The sequence below is a fragment of the Eleutherodactylus coqui genome, chromosome 5 (assembly GCF_035609145.1).
Source record: "Eleutherodactylus coqui strain aEleCoq1 chromosome 5, aEleCoq1.hap1, whole genome shotgun sequence".
In the NCBI taxonomy this organism is placed as follows: Eukaryota; Metazoa; Chordata; class Amphibia; order Anura; family Eleutherodactylidae; genus Eleutherodactylus; species Eleutherodactylus coqui.
The window spans coordinates 228,947,053-228,957,551 of record NC_089841.1 but is presented as its reverse complement, the minus strand read 5'-3'; the positions used below and the strand labels follow the sequence as shown (position 1 = coordinate 228,957,551).

The 10,499-nt window shown below is 45.2% G+C and overlaps 1 pseudogene; it reads right to left on the bottom strand.

Annotated features, from left to right (window-relative positions):
• LOC136628943 (RNA exonuclease 1 homolog) overlaps positions 1–10,160 on the bottom strand; it is a 36,514-nt pseudogene extending 26,354 nt beyond the window's left edge.
• Between the last annotated feature and the right edge of the window lie 339 nt (positions 10,161–10,499).

Here is a 10,499-nt window from a genome sequence, read left to right as displayed (position 1 = left end):
TAAACAATAGTATCAGCTGTATCCCTGATAAGGCTCATCGTTGTCTTTCAGCACGCTGAAAGAAAACTATTAGCGATGGCATAACGAAAACTGCACAATGGGCGCACATTTACACGCAACAATTATCGCTCAAAAGGTTGGCTTTTGAGCGATGATAGTTGTCTAAATGGGCCTTTATCTCTTATTAGAAATCTGATGGCACCACAGTATTTATTTTCCACCACAGCTCATAATTATATACACACAGACTAACAATAAGACTTCTAAGTGTCAGTTATATAAACAGAAGTTGGCAGACAGTAAACCTTATCAAAAGCTTCCTGAACAGTCGCAGATTCCTTCAAGAATTCTTCCACAAATGAGTTCACATAGCGCTGTCTTGTTTCATGCGGTACTTTACTTCCAGTTTCCACTGCAACAGGCTGTTTTTTACGGGTATATATCTAAATTTTAAGAGATATGACAAAAAAAATATATATTATACAGACACACAGAATATATGCTTTGGCATGAATCGGAAGCATTACCTTCATTGGCGGTGTTGGCATGGTCCTCTTCTGTGGCGCGATAGGTCGGATACATGCACTTCCTTGATACAATCCATTCAGCTGGTTCCTAATTGGTACAATAGGCTGCACTTCCACTAAATTAAGACAAACTGCCAATATAAAACACCTAGTTAATACATTTTACTAAAAAAGGGAACAAAAGGATATTTCCACCCAGGACATGAAAACCATATCCGCAATGCAGAGGTTAGATAAGTAGCTAAAGTTTAACAACTAGATATAGATATTTGCATTACTGAACACTGATATATGCAGCAAGCTCCACCTCCATTAAATACAACTAGCAGCTGCAGACAATACAATTGACTGAAATCTTCAATAATTTAAAAAGTGACGTTTCTTACCCACTTGACCAAAGTTATTGAACGCTGGAGTTAAGCAGCTAGCCATTCTTTTTTGCGAGGCTACAAAAGCTTGTCCGTTTTTCACAGCAGATGTGATGTGTACAGCTTGCTCTTGTACATGTACTATCCTGGCATGGGGCATCTGATGTGTGGCAGTACCTCTATAAGGTACAAGTATACTGCTACTCGGCCTAGCCTACAAGGCAAAAATACATGCAAATTTGCAGATAATCTCCATGGTGCAAACTATACAAAAGACAGTCAGGAAGTGTAGAAAAGGCAAACTAAAAGCAAAAATCCTACTGTATTGCAGAAAGCAATCAAATGATAAGTGGGAGTTCCCATATGCAGCAAGAGTAAGATTTTACTCACTTGCCTGAGGCTACCTACACACTGGTGAGCGCGACAACACGATCGCCAACATGTGTTTTCATGGTGATGCGAGGAGTATTTAATGGCAAAACGCCTCCCATCACATCAGTAAAGTAGCAATCCTCTGGTGCGGCTTTTAGCTACGTCAGAAGATAGGCAAGGGTTTGCCATTGGTTTAAATGGGAAACCTCACAGCGCACAATGTATTTTACGGTTTCATTGAGAACAATGGGTAAGGTGTTCCAAGGAATGAAAAAAAAAAAAAAAAGGAAGGGGCATGAAGAATGGGGTTCATATTTATGCGTCTCACAACACACAAATCTCGCACTAGTTTCTCAGCTGTGTGAAACCAACCTAAAGAGTACAAAGTTTCAGATATTTCATGTTCCCTTACATAACGCATCGAGGCTTGGTGTAAAGATTCCCAAAGAACCAAATCCCAACTATTCATAAAGGCCAACAAAAATACGCATGAGATGCTTACAACGCACAGCGTCGTACATTTCCTAGTGGCTGTGCCTGGTATAGCAGCTTAATCGCAGTCACTCCAACGGGACTTCACTGCTCTCAGGTCATGTGACTGATAACTGTGACAAAGAGGCCGCTATACTTACACTGCAGCCTCTTCAAACAGCTGATCAGTGGGGGTGTCAAGGGTGGATTGAATACTGATGGCCTATCCCGAAAAAACCCTTAAATTGCTTCCTGTGGCTAAAATATAAGGAGATAAAGCTTTTGCTTCCTGGTTTTAAAGCAATTATCCAGTTGTAAGATACCGATTGACTATCCGTAGGACAGTCCAACAGTAGACAGGCAGGGGTCCACCGCTTGGGACCCTCCCTGATCCGCTGTGCACTGGGCCAGAGCACTGATACACCTAGCTGACAACTGTTCCCAGTGCAGTGGCAAGGCTAGGTAATACACACAAAAAGTTACCAGTCACTTCAATAGGAACTTTACCTGCAATACCGAGCCTGGCCTGCGGATAGGCCCTCAATTTACTACTGGGCAATCCCCTCGAAGTTTCTGCATAGCAGAGCAAGTATACTGTTCTCTCTTCATATTAGCTTTGATCATATAGCATTGTAACTTGCTATCCCAGACTCTTCAGTGGCCCTAAAGGTACCAACAGGCTCCCTTTAAATACTATTTATTGGGGATTTTTACTTTGTACCAATGCCAATAAGGCTCACGTTCTGCATACAGGAATATGCCTCTCTAGTTCCTGGGAAGGTTTACTCATAACAGGTCCCTTTAACGCGGAGTTAGAAATCGTTTGTATGGACAAACGATAAAAAGTTTGCTTCTGCAGACACTTTATGCAGGTAGATAAAGCATCGAAATTTTGTTAGAGCATTTAATCATTCACTGAACGATCGCTGCTTACACAAAGCGAGCAAATGGAGTTAATGCCTGCATAAAAGCAGACAAACGATAAGTCAACAAATCCAATTGTTGGTAGGGTTTACATTGAAAGATTTTTGAATGATCGTTGCGTGTAAAAGAGCCCTTAGTAAGCAGCTTAGCTTTTCAGTATCCCGAGTGTCAGGGTCCTTCAACTTTTTTCCCCCCAAAAGTACAGATCTAGAGAACATGCACTCTTAATGCAGATGTTGCTGTAAATTGAAGTGTGTCCTCCCCCCCCCCCCCCCCCCCCCCCGTAATGAGGCAACACTGACAAGCAGCGGGCTGCACAACACAAGAGGTCTATAGTTACATCACATTTTGCTGAAGGATGAGCAACCCTCTTCTTTTGACCAGGAATTCCATCATTTCCCGTTGCTTCTGGTATTTCAATATCGGACTGCTCTGGAATCTAAACACATAAAGACGTTACCAAGTTCATTTAATTAAAAAAAAAAAAACAAAAAACACATGACAAACAGATCACCCGACTCCCTGTCACGTCTCCCAGCAGCACTATAAGGCCTCCCTCACACAGGCGTTTGCAAAAATGCTGCGTTTAGTGCGGTTTCAACAGCGTTTGCATGAGTTTTGCCTGTCAGCATCCCTCCCACTGCTCTTCAGCATTACTGAGGGCTTGTTTGTAGTTGTCAGAGCATTTCTTGCTGGTAACAGATTGAAAACCCCGCCTCCAGCAATAGATAGCTCCGATTGGCTGAGCCAGCACTCGAGAACCAGTCAGCCATCGCTCGATGCACCAATCAAAGCCATTCATTGAGTGCTGCTCTGATTGGTTTTTGAGAGCTGGCTCAGCCAATCAGAGCAATCTCTTGCTGGAGGCGGGGATTTCAGCCCTGTTACCAGCATGAGATGGTCTGTCAGCGCCCAAAAAGCAAACGTGCACCACTTGAAAAATCGTAGCGCTAAGCACCGCGATTGAGTGGCTGTCTGCGCATGTGTCAGTGGCCTTTTTGAAAACAATGAGTGTTGTACCACGATTAGCGCGATGCTGAAAGCACCATGCTAATCGCTGTAGAAAGCACCTGTGTGAGGGGGGGGGGGGGTGAGCTTACTTATTTTTAAGCGCTATGGGAACATGACAGGTTCCCTTTAAGTTACTTCTCTGCAATTTAAAAAACATGTTTAAAAAAAAGCTTAAAACCTGACTATTTTGTACTTCCATTTTTTTCTGGCATTTTTGAAGTCCTGTAGAGTAAGCTCAAGGAGCAAGCCACCAGAAGGGCCACCCTGGGCATGCTGCCGATGGCAGAGTGCATGTTGTCATTTACCCATTTTAATAACGTCTGCCTGCGTTTTAGGGGGGTGGCGAAGTATGTGTGCAAAAGGGAAAAAAAAAAAAAAAAGAAAAAAGACCCACAATTCTGGCTGGCATACCTGAGCAGATTTTTTCTTTGCTTCGCTTTCCGTAAACTCATTGAAAATTCTTCGACATTCTTCTATTGGATCATCAGAATCGGAGAGTTCCGTTTCCTCATCGGAGCTGTTCTCGGTGCTGGAAGATGAATTTACAACAATCACTTCATCTTCAACACTTTCATCCAGCTCCTCACATTCCAGTTCATCAAGTATTGCCGGATCGCCGGAATTCTCATCCAAAACCAATACTTCAGTAGCTTTAGCATCATCCTGGCAGACCTGACTTGGTTGCTTCAATGAGATTTCTTGAGGTGAAGGGAGACAATCCTCCTTACAGTCAGGCGTCAGAACTGTGGCCATGGCCAAGCTCTCCTTAACGGTTGCATCGTTACTTATAGTAGCAGGTGGCTCATTCGTAAGTCCTTCTAAGTCCAAGGATGCATCCAGCTCCAAAGAAATACAACTAGAATTCCCAACTACTTGAGCGCAGTCATTACTAGGAGCAGTTACACCCATACTGCAGGGGAAACTGTCATTTACAGAATCTGCCTTTACGTTGACGGTACTTTCAGTCGGTGCCATTACCACGTCTTCCACAACATCACCTGAAAGATCTTTCCCTTCATCTGGTACTTTCACATCACATAAAAGTAAGCGTTCCTCTTTAGCTCCACCTACTTTAGCTCTTGGTTTCTTGGTGACTTCCACAAGTGGAGGAACATCAATAACAAGCATGTCTTCATCATCAGACTCTTGAAGCCTTATTTCCAACCTAATTGGAGAGGCAGGCATTGGCCTTTTTTGGGTATTACCCATCTCCTCCTCACATTTGCGCTTTGATTTAGCTTTGTTTTCATGTTCCTTCTCTTTTGCATTGGAGCTGAAGAAGCCTGCGGAGTAGTTGAGTAAGGGGTCGTACTCCAGATCGGTGGCCGGGCAGCTTCTGTCAATTATATATTTTTTGGGAATTGGGTTACTGCTCTTTGCAGAGACCGGGGCTGCTGTACGGTTGGTTTTTGTTGGGTACGGAGCTTCTCCACCGCGGCTTCTACAAGATTGCAGTTGCCGTCTACCTTGGCTGAAGCCTCTTCCTGCGATCCATTTGTGTACAGCAACAGGGATTTCTGTTTCTCTTCAACTTCGGTTTTTACAGCCTCAATAGCTTTATTGAGTCTCTCAAGTTCCTGCAAGTTCTTACCTGTCAGACGACAGAAAGATAGCATCATCACAGGTGGTGATAACAGCACTGCGATAAAGCCCCCACCAACCTAAAGTGAGCTGACCCATTCATGGTCATTGGTCGAACAGACCCCAGTTTGGGGACTGCTTACAAGGGCTCGTTATATTTAGAGTATAATCTAGCGAAGTCAACTACAGTGTTGTATGCCCCAGATATAGCCGAAGAGTGGTGACTGGTCACTAATGGTTCAGCTCGTTTTTGGTTAGGGGAAGGGGGTGGTCCTTTAACTCTACTGTTTTTGACAGCTATGATGGATCCCCCAGTGTGAACTCCCTAAACTAACTTCTGTATAAACTGTTTTATCCTCCTTAGTGACCACCAATGTGTCTTTTTTACTGACCTCGCTAATGGGCTTTAACCCCTTAATGACGTGCACCGCCCCCCACTTTCATTCCCCCCCCCCCCTCTTTAACCCCTTAATGACACAGCCATTTTTCTTTTTCCATTTTCGTTTTTTCCTTCCCCCTTTAAAAAAAAAATAAAAAATCGTAACTCCTTTATTTATCCATTGACGTCGCTGTATGAGGGCTTGTTTTTTGCGGGACGAGTTGTATTTTTCAATGGTGCTATTTAAAGTACCATATAATGTACTGAAAAACTTTTAAAAAATTCGAAGTGGAGTAAAATAAAAAAAAAAATAAACGACATTTCGCCATCTTTAAGTGCATCTTGCTTCTAACGGCGCACAGACGGCAACAAAAACGACATAACTTTATTCTATGGGTCGGTACGATTACTACGATACCAAACTTGTATAGTTTTTTTTACTGTACTCTTTAAAAACATTACATTTTTTTCAATTATTTTCTGCCGTCATTTTGTGCGCACGATAACTTTTTTATTTTTCTGTCGACGTAGTTGAGCGAGGGCTCATTTTCTGCGTAATGTCCTGTAGTTTCTAATAGTACCAATTTGGAATACATATGACTTTTTGATCGCTTTTTAGCGCATTTTTTCTGGGAGACAGGATAACTTAAAAAAGTGCATTTTTGGCGGTCTTTATTTTTTTCGGACGACGTTCACCGTGTGGGAAAAATAACGGGCTACTTTGATAGTTCGGACTTTACGGATGCGGCGATACAAAATACATATTTTTAATTTATTTAGATTTTTTAATAAATATGGCAAAAGGGGGGTGATTTAAACTTTTACAACTTTTTTTCCCCCCCAAAAAAGCAACTTTTGATTTTTTTTTACATTACTTTGAAGTCTCCCTGGGAGACTAAGATGCGATGCTTTGATCGCTCCTGCAGTATGACGTAATGCTATAGCATTACGTCATACTGCTTTTTGACAGGCAGTCTATCAAGCCACCCCACGTGGATGGCTTGATAGGCAGTCTCCCAAGGCAGCCCTGGGGCCTTTCATTAGGCCCCCGGCTGCCATGACCCCTGCACGGCTCCCCCGATCTTCCCACGGGGAAGGGGGGGGGGGGTGTGCGGGGATTTAAATGCAGCTGTCAGAATTGACAGCTGCATTTAAATGGTTAATAGCCGCGGTAGGGCCGCTCGCGGCTATTGCCTGCGGGTGTCAGCTGTTATAAAGACCTGACCCTCGCACTGTATGAAGAGAGGTTGCCACGCAACCTCTCGTCATACATACCCCGCGGCCACATGATGTACTGGTACGTCATTGGTCGTGAAGAGGTTAAAAAAAAAATCGTAACTCCTTTATTTATCCATCGACGCCGGTGTATGAGGGCTTGTTTATTGTAGGACGAGTTGTAGTTCTCAATGGTGCTATTTAAGGTACCACATAATGTACTGAAAAACGTAATTCTATATGGCAAAAGGGCGGTAATTTAAACTTTTACTACTTTTTTTTTTTACAATATAAAAAAAAAAAAAATAGATTTTTTTACTTTACTTTTAAGTCCCCCTGGGGGACTACAACATGCAATGCTTTGATCACTCCTACAGTATGACGTAATGCTACAGCTTTACGTTATAATGCAATTTGACAGGCAGCTTGCGGGGGCCCCCTACATATGTAATGCAGTGTACTATCCTAGCGACCAACTCTACCGTCGTATGATTCTATGACACTTACAATGGATAAAATATCAGACATCTTTTAAACAGCAACACAATCGTTATTACACAATCATAACACCTAATGAGCTTTTTTTTAGTATTTTCACTTTAGTTTTTTTAACCATTTATTTATCACGCAGAGGGAGCGCTGTAAACATTAGGGACACTAACACCACGGTTGCCATTTTTCCTGTAGGCTTCACAACACATACCAAAAGCCACCACAATAAAAGCAATCAGAGCCACGTGTAATGGCACTAAGAAGTCTACAGCTATTCCTGTAAGACCGCCCAGAGCGCCGCGGACGGAAGTAGAACAATGTGATCGGTCTTAGAACGCGGCGATGCAGATTAGGTGGTTTGTTTTTTTTTCTTTTTTAATTGCATTCTTGTGCAAATTAGTATATAAAGAAAAAAAATATATCTATTATTAATTATAACAAGGTCAGCCCAGCAGTAGTCGTAACCGGTCGGATAAAGCTTAATGGCAAACCATGAACGTCTTAAAACAAATTTAAAAAAAAACAAAAAAAAACAAACAGCGAAGGTGAAGGCTCCTCCCCCTTCCCCCCCCCCCCCCACACCAAAAAGGTCATAAAAAGTCCAACACATATGTACCCAGAGGGCAGCCATTAAGAAGCACAACTTGGCCCAAAAAGAAACTGCACCAAACCCAGCGAGCCTCGCAGTTGTCAGGGAGTGCTGGTTTTAACAATGGAATGCTAACAGATACCTGGCAGAAAACCAAAGAGTGCGCATCACTAAGGGGTTAATAGATCACCAGCTGCTGCCAGCAGAGGCCGCAGGGATATTTAGCATCTGTAGGGTCTGCAGGAAGAAAAGTGGAAACTAACACCACCACCTGCGCCCCCCCCCCATGCGGGTCCAGGGAGCCCCAGGCAGGACACCACCACCTGGCGCCCCCTGCAAGTAACGAGAGGTCAGTAGACTCCACACCCCGCGCAGGGACAGCAGTTCCTCTCCTCACCGGACACCGCACAGCTAGGAGCCCCGCCGCCCCGAGAAGCATGGCGAAACTGGCAGTGCGGCCGGGCGCAGCTTCCCGGGTGAGCGGGCAGTCCAGGAGACTGAAGAGCCCCGCGGAGCGCAGCATGACCGCCGGCTGATCCCACAGCTGAAGAAACTCCCGCTCTGCAGCAGAGCCAATCACAGCGCGGCGGCAGGCTCTATATCGCTACGTCATCAGCTGTCCACCAATCAGGAGCTTCCAGACCTCTTATATTCAGGCGAAGTGCGGCCGCCGCTCCTCTATAGTATTTGTGGTCTGAAGTCGAGCTAACGGCGGCGTGGAAACCGGAGCGGCGGGAAGGTACGTCTCATTAGGGTCGTTCCCCCCCAATGTGTAATGCTATTGCTTAACTCTTTAGTGACTGGCCTTTATTTTATTTTTTTTTACTTTAACTGTTGATGTTGATGTAGCTGTAGGGGGGGGGGGGGGATTGTATTAATGGCGCCGCTCTGGGGTACACGGAATGTGTGGTAGGATTTTTATTAGAGTTGGGTCTAATAGGCTGAGTTACATAGCGGGCCTTTGTCAGGCTTCCAGCTGCCATGGGAACCCATTGGTACCTTGGGAGCACATTGCATGGTGCCTATTGGTGACAGAAAGATCCCCTCCCCTTACATGCTGTAGTTGCTATTGATTGTGGCATGTAAGGGGTTAACTGCCAGGCTATGAGGTTTCTCCTTTCCTGGCAGTTAGAGCCGGAGCCTGGCTGTCAGTAGTCGGTCAAGTGACTGCCTTAGGCTGGTCTCACACGGATCGAGGATCAATCGGCTGCACTGAATTAGCAGCTCCAATCACATTGGTCCGTAGGGATTGCATGATGCGCTTGTGGAAGTTAAAACACGTGTTCTATTGTACCGTGGATATCTGCGACATCTGTATAGCTCTATTAGCGGCCGCGGCGGTGTGCCGCACAGCTGTATTTTCTATAGTAGCTACTATAAAGTATGCAATGAGGATCGCTCAAAACTGTCACCTTAACTATTGTTTGAGCGATTATCTTTAAATGTAAATGGGGTCTAGGCTTTCTTGCAAGAATGTAGCGATATCAGTCCGAGGGAAACTGCTGGCATATATCTATATTACACTCAAGCTCGGCACTAACAACCAATCGGGTTGAATCGCGGGAACCCAAACAACCAATCGGGTTGAATCGCGGGAACCCAAACAACCAATCGGGTTGAATCAGGGCACCCGAACAACCCATCGGGTTGAATCAGGGCGCCCGAACAACCCATCGGGTTGAATCCGGGCGCCCGAACAACCCATCGGTTGAATCCGGCGCCCGAACAACCCATCGGGTTGAATCCGGGCGCCCGAACAACCCATCGGGTTGAATCCGGGCGCCCGAACAACCCATCGGGTTGAATCCGGGGCGCCCGAAACAACCCATCGCGTTGCTGGAATAGTGAATCAGAACCAATCAGGTTGCTGGAATTGCTCCATAGTGCCGAGCTTGAGTGTAATATATATATATGCACCCTGCCGGGTTATATTCACATGGGGGATCTGTGTGTCCGGAAAAAAGCAGGCTCAGTTAGGAGGGAAATAAGCTGCAGCACTTAAAGGGGTTGTCCCGCGCCGAAACGGGTTTTTGGTTTTTTTTTCACCCCCCCCCCCCCCCCCCCCCCCCCCCCCCCGTTCGGCGAGAGACAACCCCGATGCAGGGGTTAAAAAAGAACACCGGACAGCGCTTACCTGAATCCCCGCGCTCCGGTGACTTCTTACTTACCTGCTGAAGATGGCCGCTGGCATCTTCTCGCTCGGTGGACCGCAGGGCTTCTGTGCGGTCCATTGCCGATTCCAGCCTCCTGATTGGCTGGAATCGGCACGTGATGGGGCGGAGCTACACGGAGCCCCATTCAGAAAAGCAGAAGACCCGGACTGCGCAAGCGCGTCTAATTTGGCCATTAGACGGCGAAAATTAGATGGCAACCATGGAGACGAGGACGCCAGCAACGGAGCAGGTAAGTGAAAAAACTTTTGATAACTTCTGTATGGCTCATAATTAATGCACAATGTAGATTACAAAGTGCATTAATATGGCCATACAGAAGTGTATAGACCCCACTTGCTGCCGCGGGACAACCCCTTTAATGATTGTTTACACGGGGATTTAAATGTATCTGTTAAT